Source organism: Haematobia irritans, chromosome 5 (genome assembly GCF_050003625.1).
Source record: "Haematobia irritans isolate KBUSLIRL chromosome 5, ASM5000362v1, whole genome shotgun sequence".
Classification (NCBI taxonomy): Eukaryota; Metazoa; Arthropoda; class Insecta; order Diptera; family Muscidae; genus Haematobia; species Haematobia irritans.
In genome coordinates, this window is record NC_134401.1 from 140,121,541 (window position 1) to 140,136,594 (window position 15,054).

The 15,054-nt window shown below is 29.1% G+C and overlaps 1 protein-coding gene across 3 annotated transcripts in view; it reads right to left on the reverse strand.

Moving 5' to 3' along the window:
- Window positions 1-14,776, reverse strand: part of LOC142238520 (putative fatty acyl-CoA reductase CG5065) — a 59,165-nt gene extending 44,389 nt beyond the window's left edge. Inside the window, exon 1 of one of the 3 annotated variants that reach the window (XM_075310195.1) lies at window positions 14,530-14,759. The gene's annotated coding sequence lies outside the window, so the exon portion shown is untranslated. Of the gene's footprint in view, window positions 1-14,529 lie in introns of all 3 variants that reach the window. The other 2 variants (XM_075310197.1, XM_075310196.1) reach the window with 2 other exon arrangements.
- Window positions 14,777-15,054: the final 278 nt, after the last annotated feature.

Below are 15,054 nucleotides of genomic sequence, written 5' to 3' on the forward strand. Positions count from 1 at the left end.
AACTAAGGTCAACTTGTCTTTAATAATTGTGAGAAATTCTTCAAAATCGAAGAAATTTTCTTTAAATTTGTTGTCTGTTTGCATCTTGGCAACAAAGCAAAAAAGTTTTTACAAATAGGAGACGTTTTTCGACACTTTATTTTAAAGACGATTTTTACTTGAGACATAGCATAATTTCTACTTGAAGACGAGTCTGAATTTGAAAATTTAAGTTGTCGTTAACACGTTTTTAAAGGACTCTGATTGCACATGAAGAAACAGAAAAAACGAATAAATTAAAATTTGCTGCCTTGAATCAAAAACGCAAAACTTAAATTTAAAAGACAATTCTGTCTTAAAAGTATCCTTACTTCAATTCTCCGCTTCTTTGGCTCGGAATCAATACCAAAATCATTAGTGTAAAGACAAAATCTTTGGAACCGGGTCTGGTTTTTTAGTGTATAAAATATTTAATGATATTTCCAACATAGGTTGTTATTTATTATATTACAATATTTTACTACATTTTAATATCCATAGAAAATTTCGTAAAAAAAATCTGTTATTTGAAAATTATTATTCTAGTTTGATAAACAATAAATCAAATTTTTCTATTCCACTTGAATAACACCCATATCCTTTACACTAACATTGTTTCATATACGTAGCAACGCTACGTTGGATTAAAAATTCAAAACAAAAACGAAAGACTTAAGAAACAAACTTGTTGTACCAGCTAGAAATGGGGTTATTGTCCGTATTGACTTTACCATTTGCACTAACTGACTCGAGTGCAGATTTCTGGTCATACATTATTGCTTTTCAATCGCCTCTAACTCTTGCGGCCGAAGATTTAAAGTCCAAATAGCTAATTTTATTTATAAACGTATTGCGGATGTCAGCTTATTTATTTATTACATGAACACTTTTAAATGAATTCCACAAACACAACACAAAAAAATTGATTTTCATAGTATTTTTGGAAATTTTCCATTAATCGGTTTGGTGCAAGTAAGTTATTGGAAACAATGAAAACTCTAACTAAACCCGTTTTTTTCTTTGAAGTCTTTAACATTTGATAATGGCAAATTTTGGAGAATTTCCCAAAAATAAAACCAATAATGCAGGTGATGAATCATATCAAATTCAAGGTAGCAAAATTTAGTATAATTTATTTTAAAACGATGTATTTTCTTAATACATATACTATCACACCGATACAGATATACATAATTTTCCTAAAGTAGTTACTCAAATGCCTTGAAAAAAGATTATCAGGTTAGTATAACAATCGATATAAATTAAGAAATAATTATAACTATGAATAAACCGATGCCTCTATGACCTTATGTTATATAGTTTATTTTATAGAAAAAAAATCACTAAAACTTAATTCTATATTTTACAGATTTGTTGCATAGACTTTGCTTTAGACCAAGCCAAGCAACATTAGTACGTGTTTTTAAACAAATGTATATGTTAACCTTACTCAACTAAAATAATGTTCAAAGTGTTAACAATGTTTAAAAAAAGTATATAAGACGTGTGCTCATGTAAAAAAGACTAGGTCAATGTATCAAAACAAACAAGAAAATATATTAGTTGTGTTTTAAATAAATAAGAACGCACAATATACACAATATTAAGGACAAATTTCATTAAAATAATGAAATTTTCATGAAAGAAAATTTATAACCTTTGCTTCAAACTTTTGTCTTAAGACACTAATTATGAAAATTTGCGTCCCTCTCTTAAAATCGTATGTCATTGAACTTTGACAAATTTTCCTTAAAGTAAAGAACCCCATTTTTGATTCAACAAATATATTCAAACTTTACATTTAAGCTAAAAACGCTTCAAATATAGGCTAAGACTTATTTTGAGGTAATGGCATCTTTGGTTTAGAGCTTGTTTTTAGAAATTAGGAAACATTTTTAATATTAATATATATAATTAATATAGCTCAAAAAGAGAATGAAAATCCGATAAATCAAATCTGAATTTTAATTTTATTGATCCTAGATTTAAAACTAGATAAGTCCCTAAAAATGCCTTTATTTTAAAGAAGCCGCATCTTTGGCTCGGAATCAATACTAAAATCTTTAAGGGAAGGTCAATATCTCAATATCAAACAAGTCTTTAAAAAGTCAATAAAACTTTGTAGCCTTTATTGCAGTTCACGATAATTCACTAAGTTTAGTTAATTTTCCCTAACATGACAAATTTCATTTCTTATTATTACATTAATTTATTAAAAATTAAAAAAAAATGACACAAAACAATTTTAGGCCGATACACTAATAGAAAAAATTACGTTCCATAGTTGTGAACGGACGGTAACAAAATGATACGGAAACGTTCACAAAAAATCAAAACGGAATGTTCACAATTTCGTCGTTCACGATTTCATGAATGGCATTCGTTTTTCTTTGGCATGAAAAGTCTTAAAATAATCGTTTGATGTTATTATGGCAACTCCCTCGGTGGTGCAATGTGCTAAGGCGACTGTTAACGCGTATGGTGCAGAAAACAAAGGTTCGAGTCACGGTAGCGGAAACATATTTTGTTTATAAATTGGTAACCATAACGTTTTCAGATCATAAACGCTGGTTGTTGTTTTGACAACGCATGGTGTCATTTTATCGTTGTCAAATTGACACCGCCTGCTCTCCGTTTGGCACCACATGTTTGTTGATTCATTTTCATGAACGAATCGTTTTGAAATGAGCATGGCGTGCATGATCCATAAGTGTAGCCTCTAGTAAAAATGTTAATTATAGTTTGTAATTATAATAAATTAGGTAATAAATAAATAAACAAACAAAATAATTTTTACAACTCGAATTTCTCCCATAGTAGACCCTAATTTTCGAAAAAAGTAAATATTACCTAAATTATGTTCTCATTGAAATTTAAGTAGCGTTTATTTATTTTTTTTTTTTTTTTTGTTGAGAATACGAAATGTCCTATTGAAAATATTTAATTATTATAGTTCGTTTATTAATATTTATTCCTATAATTTAACAATTTCTTTAAGCTTCAATTCTTTGATGAAGTGTTCATTCTTATTCGTTTACCAAGTGGTTGAAAACACGCTCAAAGTGTATAACTGCTTGTCCGTCTATCTGATCCTCCATAAATTCATCCGAAGTTTTCTCCATCATATTTCAGCATAGTTGGACAGAAGGTATTTCAAAAAATCATGACATTTTCCGACACTCAATTTTTGGTAGACATATCGTAGTAACGTTTTATGCTGTTTAAGCGCAATACAAAGCCTTTTATTTCAGAAATGGTGGCATTCTTTCAGAAGAAAGCAAAAACTCTCCCTTTGGCCAGAAAAAGAAATACAGGGATAATATGACGAATCCCAATTAGCCAAGAAAAAATGCAGATTCATGAAGAAATATCGAAATATAGTCTAGTTTAAATTATCAGCGTATTTCTATGCGTTGCAGGCATACCGACAAAGCATATCCTAATTGTCCATTTAAAAATAAAAACAATGTTAATATAAAACAAATCTATTATATACCTTGTCAACTAAACTGGTAATAATGTATCACCATCCGTCATATGTAGACTACTACCCTAGTTGCCCAATAAAGCAATAAATCTACAAGAACTTGTTACTACTACTACTATTTGATTGTAGTATATACTTATATTCATTTAATGGATGGTTTTCATCAAATATTGTCTCAATTGATATGCTCAAATGAATACTATAGAATATCGTGTATATTATCGGATGTATTTGCTATGGATACTAGTATAGTACTAAAATCCATAGTAAATACATCCGATTGAATTTGACCAAAAACAAGCGAACGTGTACAGAAAAAACGAAACTTAACAAGAAAATTCCGCAATTTGTCCTTGAGGTTAAATTTGTTATTTTACTTGGTTGGTTTTTGAGTTTAGGAAAATTCCACTATAACCTCGTGATTTTCCACGTCCAATAAAAAATTGTTTTCATTTTAGAAAAGTTTATTTCTAAGCAAATAATAATACATACTAAAGCTTTGGTCTTATTATAAAGTAATTATATAGTTATATGAGTCCATTGACCAACTATAAACTTCGATTTTTATTATAAATTACTTAACGTTCTGATTCTATGAATGAATATTTAATACTAAAACGATCACTTAAGCAATTAACCCAAGATTGGCCTTTCTATCGACCGATTTAAAATGAACGTCCATCAAGTATTTAATTCAAATATTTTAATAATTTCGGATTCATATAAAAAATTTATAATTTCGATTTATATAATAATTCAAAATGAAAAATTACACAAACTTATTCATACAAATCACCAGAATTGAAATTTTCTATGAAATGTATTTACATTTCTATAGAATAAAGTTTTGTGAAATATTTCCTATATTCTATTAATATTTTTATGGAAAATATTCTTCTATATTCCATATTATTCGTTGTTGGGCTAACAAATTTATTAAGATCGGAAAAAACCTGAAACCTATGCATTACAAACGACAAACCGAATGAGCAGTCAGGGCTAGATTGACTCAGAAGCAGTTCAAAGAATTGGTTAATTCCGTTATTTTATTACTTATCTAAAATTAATTTGGTTAAATTAAAAGGAAAACGAAATGAAATTTTCTGTGGATAACAAAGTATTAAATAGTAATAACCTGAGCGCAAGCTTTATTTTTTGTATTTTGGGACGAATTCGTCCTGAAATACCCCAATGTCAACAAGTTTGTTGCTTAAGTCTTTTATTCGTTTCTTATTCGTCCCGAAATACCCTAGCTAAGAAGTTTGTGGCTTAAGTCTTTTGTTTTTCTGTGTCTAGATTCTAATTCCTGCAGATAGCTCGTAAATTTCCATGTTTTGCATTTGGGAATGATTCGTCCTGAAATACTCTAATGTTAACAAGTTTGTGGCTTAAGTATTTTATTCAAAGAAGTCTTTTATTCAAGAGAGAAGAGTACTTATCTAAAATTAATTTTCCTAAATTTAAAAAAAAAATCGAAATGAAATTTTCTATAGATAACAAAGTATTAAATAGTAATAATCTGAGTGCAAGCTTTATTTTTTGTATTTTGGGGCGTATTCGTCCTGAAATACCCCAACGTCAACAAGTTTGTTACTCAAGTCTTTTATTCGTTTCTTATTCGTCCCGAAATACTCTAGCTAAGAAGTTTGTTGCTTAAGTCTTTTGTTTTTCTGTGTCTACATTCTAATTCCTGCAGATAGCTCGTAAATTTCCATGTTTTGCATTTGGGAATGATTCGTCCTGAAATACTCTAATGTTAACAAGTTTGTGGCTTAAGTCTTTTTTGGTGTGTTTATTTGAAGTTTCGCCTGAAATATTCTTGTATTCAAATAAATTATGATTTTAGTTCAATCGATTTTTTGTTTTCCATATAAAGCATTGAATTAATTTTTATTCCGTTATTTTTATAAATATTATTTCTTCCGGCTAAGGCAATATTTTTACAAAAGATCTCTTTTAACGATTTTTTTTAGATGTGAAGTTCTTAATTTATTTTCTATAGATAAAAAAATCCTCAAACGCATTTTATTTAAATTATTTTCGAAAAAAATTGTTCTATGAAAATCACTATTTTTAAATCTTGTGGCTATCATAATAAAAAAAATAATTATAGTGTATACACAGAAAAAAATTGCACGAAAATTTTTCGAATTAAAATCTTAATTGACTTTTAACCCTCCCAATTTTTTTTGCCAGCGGATTAACTATTCAATGTTAACGACACAAAAAAAAAAAAAAAATAAAAAAAATATACCGTAAAATTCAGTATATGATGTAAAGCTTCTTGAATAGTCTTAACTAAGTTGTCTTTTTATTTTATTCATTTTTGTTGTCTTAAGGTGCGTTTTACTAAAAGCTTGCTGATTTAATGAACTCCGCCTAAAGGCGGAATTGGGCTTTAGAGGGTTAATAAATATTCAATTAAAAATTTAATTGATTCCATATTTTTTTTTTATTTGAAACAAAACACAATTATTTATAGCATCAATTAATTTTTTAATTGGATTAATTAAATTTTTAATTGACTTTCAATTAATTTTTTAATTGATACTATCATTTTCTGTGATTGAAGACATTTCAATTAGAAAATTAATTGGATCAATTAATTTCGTGATTGAATTAGAAAAAAATGATGATACTAATTGAAGTTAAACCAAATTAAGGAGAAGATAAAATTTCGTAATTTTACTAATGAACTTAAAAACAATATTTCAAACAGTAAAATACGTTATTGTTTCAGACCTCAAAACCACGAAACAAATGATGATACAAACAAATTTAAAAATACATATATGGATATATATACATATACATAGCATATATATTACAATAAAATGCATGAATGCGTTTATTGAGTAGTATTTTTAATGAATTCCAAAGACTGCCCTGAAACGAAACTAACTTTGACAAATAACCCACAAGAGTATTATTGGGGTAGGTACAAAGTACTAAAATTTGAATAACCCGCATTCACACATATCTCTTCCATATCTTTAACGCTTAATTATAAACGCAAACGGAGTAACAGTGAGCAAGCCCCCCATCAACTAATCAGCCAAGCGGACAGACAGCTAGCCAGCCAGGTAAAACTTTGAAGATATGACAAGCGATGAATACAAGGCGGCAACAGACAGAGCGACTGTAACAAGTTCATGACACGACCTTGACTGAGTCTTCTTTTAATTTCTTTGCGTATTTTCGTTTTTGTTTTGAAAATATTTTAATTTATGTTTTTGGGCTGCTAATAGAAATACGAAAATGCATAAAAATGTCTCCTATATACCCAGTGTTTTCAAGGGTAGTAGGGGGTTATTGTGTAAATGTCGATATCATTAAGCTGCTCATCAGAGAATGTAAATCTTTTCATCTTCTATAGCTTTTATTGTTGTGTCTATAAGCCGGCCCAAAGTCTTATAGTTCGTTTTGGTTGCATTTGATGATACTAATTGTGTTTCATAATTCATAAAGAACATTTAAACCCGTATCTAAAAGTTGTAAATGGATGACTTAACTCACTATTTTTTGTTTAATTACTCCCCTCTATTGTTAGATAACGCTATTTTCAGTTGCGGTATAAGAAACAAATAAAATGAGCTAACAGTAAGTGGGAGGTTTTTGGGAAAATGGAAGAAATTTGGAGACTAATCGAAATAAAAAAATTGGGTGATACCGACTATATGATGCTCTTCACTCTTCAAAGGAATATTTATTCTATACATAAGTCTCTTTTTATTTTGATTGAATGGAAGTAAGTTGGATAACATCTATATTATGAAAGGAAAAAAATCAAAATGTCAAATTTTTGAAATTTCCTAATTCGGCTAATTAAATTTTGGTATTTTTTGAGACGAATTTTGAAACATACCGTATAAACAATATTCAGCATAGTTATAAAATTTTGAGTCAATTATTTTTGCGACTTCTAGTTGTTAAAAAAATAGATCAGTACCAGGAACTATAGGGACTACATTTTGGCAAAATCGATTAAACTCAAGAAAGGCAAATCGAGAGGTCATTTTATCTGTAGGTTATAAAAGAAACTAGACATACACAGAAAAAATATCCCTAAAAATTTTCCAATTAAAATTTTAATTGAATTTTAAAAAAATATTCAATTAAAAATTTAATTGATACAACACAATCACAAAAATTTGTATAAGTTAATTTTTTAATTGGATAACATATTTTTTTTTCAATTGACTATAGTGATTGATACTATCATTTATGTGATAGAAGATAGAAATTCAATTAAAAATTAATTGGATAAATTAATTTCGTGATTGAAGATAAAAAAAAGTTTCTGTGTGTATACAACCCATCTTTGTTGTATACACACAAAACCCATCTTTGTTGTATACACAGAAAAAAAAACGAGTCTGTATCAAATGTAAATACGATAGCTTCATTATGGAAGACTGTAACGTGACAGACAGTCCAACATCACCAGATCTTCTAAGAATTGTTTTTTTTTTTTATACCATTGTATTGTGGCTTACTGCTAAAATACAACAAAATTATGGAAACATTTTATTGTAACTTGACTCCAGCTATGAACTCTATGACGTATTTATGACGAAAATATAAACCATACAAAGACCTCCACAACATTATAGTAACTAACCCTCATAATATACTTGAAGTGAAACGTAATTACAATTACAATAGACTCTTAAACATTCGTTATAATATAATGAAGTATTATACTGAAGTAAAGATACTGTTATGGATGGATAATTTGTCTTTATTATATTTGTTTACATTTTATAAAACATATTTAAGAACAATAAAAACTATATAAATATTATTTTACATATGTTAAGAAACAAGGTTTATTACAAAATCTTAAATATAACTGTCGATTATAATTTCTAGATTTTTCTATCCGGAGCTATGTTATTGTTTTAGACAATTAAAGTATTACAACTTTGAAAAACCATAATGTAGATGATTATTAAAATATTTTTAAGGCAAACGAGTGTGGGGTTTTGAATATTCTCGAAATTTCCTTTTTAGTCCGAGATATTAAAGAAAAATTTGAATCTAAGACATGTATTCATATACTCGTAAATAGGGGAAATCAAATTCATCCGATCTTTATATATATCTATAATATTTGAGCCTTACTTTACTTTTTCTAAAACCATAAAAATTATAAATTAAAATAAATATACTCCTGTTAAATCTTGACCAAATCTAGATGAAAAGGACAATGTGTATCAATTGAGTAAAATAATCTGCTTTAATCGACCAATTTATTAAAGTAACCCCGAACATTTCAACGCGAAAAGCAAACATAGTACCGCCCTTAATGGTAAAATGTCAAACCGATTTATTTTCAGGCTCACTTAGACTATTCAGCCACCGTGGTGCAATGGTTAGCATGCCCGCCTTGCATACACAAGGTCGTGGGTTCGATTCCTGCTTCGACCGAACACCAACAAAATTTTTCAGCGGTGGATTATCCCACCTCAGTAATACTGGTGACATTTCTGAGGGTTTCAAAGCTTCTCTAAGTGGTTTCACTGCAATGCGGAACGCCGTTCGGACTCGGCTATAAAAAGGAGGTCCCTTGTCATTGAGCTTAACATGGAATCGGGCAGCACTCAGTGATAAGAGAGAAGTTCACCAATGTGGTATCACAATGGACTGAATAGTCTAAGTGAGCCTGATACATCGGGCTGCCACCTAACCTAACCTAACCTAACCTAGACTATTCAGTCCACTTAGACTATTCAGGGAAATGGAACAACCACAGGACCGGTACAGGACTAGTCCCTGGTGTGTATGGACCAGTCCCAGTTTTGGTCAAAATGTATGGAAGGGACCGGTCACTTTAACATGGGTTTGTCATTGACTGGGTAAATTGACACTTTAGGGCACGTCTTGGTCTAATTCCAAAGGACACGTCCTGGGACAATATAGCAGGAGCATCCCATAGACAGGGCATCCGAATCGCATTCGAACTTTTGAAAACATTTGAAATATGTCGAACAATAGGTTATTCTGATAATTTTATGTCACTAAATGTGTAGATCCAATAATATTTTAATATCATGCGAGTTCGGAAATCAATAAATTACGACTATTTAAAAATTGCAACTAACTGGAGCACCGGTACAAGTTCTGTAATAGGTCCGTCAGTGGCAATTTGCAACAATTTTCTCGTAGGGTTGAGATATATTTGAACCTAAAGAACAATTCAAATCATATTGAACACCAAACTCCAAATTACACATATATCGATGTCTCCATTCTAAAGTACGCTAAGTTTAAAAAGTGAATTTTACAGGAAACAATTTCAAAATTTTGTTTTTTTGGGGAATTTCTCAAAAACCGTATAAGATATAAATTCCTTTTTTTTTGGTCTTAAAATCATGTTTATTGTAGATTTTTTTTAGTGTGTACGAATGAAAAATAGTGATAATAGAACATGGCTAAAAATGACTTAGATTTTAGCTTTTTGCTCTTTTTGGATTGAACATTATTTAAAACTTTAGTCACAGGCTACTTGCAATGTTAACCATAACTTTTGATAGAAGTGTCCAATAAATTTCGACGAACTTTCGACAGGATGCAATTCACATCAATCCGAATAAAAAACAACGAACTCCATCAAAAAATGCAAAGTCGACTTAGCGAACTCTGTAATGAGGGCATCGATATTATATAAGGAGAGTTTTCCCTTTTATCAATATTTAACAATTTTATGGTGGTAAGGGCCTTAAACCTCTTCTTTAAAAACGGATATGTTAATCATTGCATTGTAGTAACAAGAAACGAAGTTTGAGAAATTGAAGAACTTCTAAAGAAGCTTTTTTAATCTTCAAATGCAACGAATTTTATTTTGATGAAATTCGTCTAATTGAGTTTTCTTATTTTTTAGGTCTAATACAATTTGACTTCCAGTTGATGACTAAAATCGACTAATTAATTGTTATATTTGCCAAAATCAATTTACCGAATCAAACTAATTGTTTTTTTTTTATATTGGCCAAAGTCTTAAGGAGAAATTTTCAAAGCAAAGAGTTTTAAGTCTATTTAAAAACAATTCCCATGTCAGCCTGATATTAATACAGGCTTGCCTTTCGTCCAAATTAATTATTGCACACCCTATTACACAGAGAATACAGATTGGTTGTAGCAACCGAATTTATAGCCAACCTCCTTTTAGCAGCTACAGCAACTACGAAAAGGCATTTGTGTCTCCCAACTATTCGGTCAATACAACTAACACAACATAAGCTATTGGCTGTGTAAACCGATGGCATAGGTTGCTGCTACCTTCATAATTCAGTTGTGTTATCCAACCTTATTAATACTGGAAACCGTATTAAAATTAAATTTTATCATACCATACCATGATTTGAGGATTTGATTTCTTCGGCGCTTTATGTTCTTCCTCTGGCCGCATTTTTTTTTTTTAATTAAAATGTGTAATGTCTACACGTCTTCTTCACCTACTATAAATTGGAAATAACAAAATGACATTTGAAAAATATTTCACATGTCATTCGGTTATGAAGACCGTATGTACCGTATGTACTGAATGACTGTTGTGGAATTTATTTATGGTTGGTCGTATGAAACGATTTATAGGTGAGACATTTGGTTGCTACAACTATTTGATTATTATGAGAATAGATAATCTATTGACATGTTCGCCAAATGGTAGGGAAGATTGCAAAATGATTTTGAATACAGCAATAAGGTTGACACAACTGATGAATAATTAGTAAAGTAGAATTTTTACAACTACAACCGATATACAACCAATCTCTTCTCTGTGTGTACAACTTTATACGACATTAAAATGAAGGAACTGATATTATTGAGTTATTGAAGAAAAAAGAAAAGGCCAGATACCAATCTACACAAGCCTGGCTACTTAATACGTATTTCCACAGCCTTCAGTATAGATCTGCCGGGGAAACTTAAACTAATATGCTACATTTATAGCATCTTCGTTCAAACAAATTGAAGTCGGCTTATTTAAAATTTTAAATGTAATCAACATTCAAATTTTACCCAAATTAGGTAAAGTTGAAAAAATTTTCAAAATATTTTAATTTACCTTTAATGTATAAAAGTAGAAAAGTCAAATTTGTATCTCTGATTGGAAGTCCTCCAGTTTCCTTATTCTCTGATGAGATGCTATATAGTCAGTTTATAGTTTTTTTTGCCTTAGAAAAAATATGTTCGCCCAAATGATAGTGTCATTTCAAAGTAATTGTTAATTCATAATTTTGTGAGGAATACAGGATCCAAAATCTATGACAGTTTCCTTCATATTTTGCAATCAATTTACAGAATGTTACATCTTTTTTTCCCAATCGAAATCGCCATTAGTTTTCCAAATTGCTATTTTCTATATCTACTTACTTATTAACATATATTTACTGTAATATCACACTGAATAAAGCTATTAAACGGGTTCATTTAACTTGAACCTTTTTATTTAATTCGTAGACATATTTTTCTCCATTATAGCAATTAACTTTTATTACAACAATCTAATAGAAATTGTTCTATATTTCTCTCTTTATTCCAGAGCAATGTTCACTCTCTAAATTAATATTAGATTTATGACGTAAAATTATTTTCGATATCAATGTAAGTTTTTGTATACTTTGAATTGTTGATAATTGCTTTTATCACATTTTTTTCCTCAAATTGCTTTTGTCTAGCCTAAACTATTATATTTCCATTATTAAATTAATATTTATTAAACCACTATTTACAAAATATTTGTAATTTTTTTTTTTTTTTTTTTTTGTAAACATTTAAAAATGCATTACTAGAAAAAAAAACTCTTCTTTATCTTGAATCAATTTAATACCCTAGCCAAATATTTGTTAACATAGATATATTACCCCTTTGCCTTAAAACTTTACAAGTCATCCAAGGGTCTTAAATTGCTTATCTCGCTATATGGCTATTACCATTGACTTAGCTCAAAATAGACAAAAAAAATAAAATAAACGAAAGACTTAAGACCCAAGCATTATGCAAGTCATGCGATTTGCACGCGATGCTGTTGTCAGCTCTTTTTTGATATTTTCATTTAGTCATTATACTTGTTTACTGTTTAAAATTAAGAGTATTTATTACCCGTTAAAAAAAAGGGGAAGCTATTTATCCATACGTAAAAAAAAACTACAATAAATATGAATTTGATATTTTGAAAATATGAGAAATTAATTTTGAATATTGCATTATTGGAAAGATATTTCACATATTCGGACTTGTTATATAGGAGTAAGACCATTAATCAGTTCTAGTCATTGCACTGAATTAGATTTCTTTTTTGTGTGGTTTTAATTTTATTTAATAAAATATAACACAAGAAATAAAAGAATCTGGTCATAACTATCCCAATGAAAAAATACTTTACAACGGAATGAAATTTTTTTTTCATAAACTCCAGTTTATTAGATTTTTTTAACTGAAAAAATTTAACTGAAGACATGAATTTTGAATATTGCATTTTTAGAAAGATAGTTCATATATTCGGACTAGTTATATAGGAGTAAGACCATGAATCAGTTCTAGTCGTTGAACTGAATTAGATTTTTTTTGTGTGTGGTTTTAATTTTACTTAATAAAATATAACACAAGAAATAAAAGAATCTGGTCTTAACTATCCCAATGAAAAAATACTTTACACCGGAATGAAATTTTTTTTTCATAAACTCCAGTTTATTAATTTTTTTTAACTGAAAATTTTAATGTATATACATATTAACTGAAAAAATAGTTTTAGTTTGTTTTGAGGAACAAGATTTTAGGCAAACGAAGTTTTCTTTTGAGGCTAAACCAAATAAAAATATTAGAGGCAACATTCACATCCCTTTTTCATAAATTTAAATTTATTTACTGTTAAGGAAAATACATTATCCCAAAGGGAAATTTGGTTTTCCTAAAATTTACGTCTTCTTCGTGTATATTATTATACAATTATAAATAAATACCCTTTTCCTTAAAAAAATTCACTTTGTAATTTATATTGAAAATAATTAATTTCCCCATAGTTTCCAATTACTATAGATTTTGAGACCAATAGAAAAAAACCATTATGTTAAAGACTTGACAAATTTATATATGCAAAAATGATTTCAAATACTATAGCATATAATTTCCATAGTTCATCCCAATAATTACCAATAAAATTTAAATTTCACCAAATAGTCAAATTTTGATAAATATTTCCAATCACAAACAAAAGGAAACACTAATTAGATTCACCAATTTCCCCAAACCAATGCATACATTAAAAACGAGTTCAAAGTCATTTAAATATATTCGCATGCAACTCCAGTAGTTAATTTATGCAAAAAAGTAGATTCATCAAATAATATGAAAGAAGCATCCAATATCGATATTAGTTCATGGGAAGACCTTGTCCAAAGATTTCACATAATCAAAGACATACACACACCATGCACGCGCATACTAAATTTCAGCACTTAAATCATTTCAAATTTCGTTCAAAAAATTTTTGGTGTTTTTTTGTCAGTTTCTTTTCTGCGGGGCATATTCATTTTGAAATAAACTCGAAATAGTTATGCAATATTTTTTATCTATTATTGATTTGATGATGTTTTTGACAACAAACATAAAATTATTGAAAAAAAATGTTCACAATTTCAATTAAAAGAATTGGAAATTGTAGAAAAAAAAAAACAAACAAAAAAACAACTATAAAAATTTCATTTGTGTAAATCCCTATTGACACAAAATTTCAAACTTTTTTTGCTAAGTATTACCAATGCGGACTCTTAATATTGAATGAATCGAAAACATCTCAAATTGGCCGAAAAATTGCCATGAAAGACACGTAAACAAACGCATGTAATAAGACAGCCTCCAGCATCACTTTAACGTTTACACCTCTCCTTGCGTAAGGTTTTTGTCTTAAGTCTTTTGTTTTCGAACACTTGAAGGAAAGCCGACCTTTATTGTTAGTTGACACTCTTCAGTATTGTTTGCCTATTTTCTATTTATATTTTTTTTATTTAGTTAATTACCTTTTGATTTAATAATCAAGCAATTTCAAAATTATAATAATTTTTGTTTGTTTGGTTTTTTTGTTGTTGTTTGTCTTATTGTTTCTATTGAATTGTTGTAGTTTATTGCACGTTTCACGTTTTAGACATATATCCGCGCGATTTCTTTTTTTGTTCGGAGCCGATCCAAGAAGTCAATGTAGTTGATTGTATGGCGTACAAGCCAAGACTGAGCTTGAGCTGTCTGCGACCGGCCAATATGAATAGCTTTGCAAATCGTATCAAAATGAAACAGTCAGTGATCGCAGAGCAGCACATCACAGACCACCTGCAGTCCTACTTGCGGCTGCTACTACTGCAACAACAAAAAAGAAAACAGTATCATTTTGGATGGTAAACGATTGAAGACAAATGCACTGTGTTTGCATGGCTTCATCCATTCTCAATAAAATGGTACAAGGCAATAGGGGAGGCTATGCAGTATAGAATTATTATTGTGAATGATATAAAATGAATACTAGTTTAAAAGTATTAATAAAAAATGTT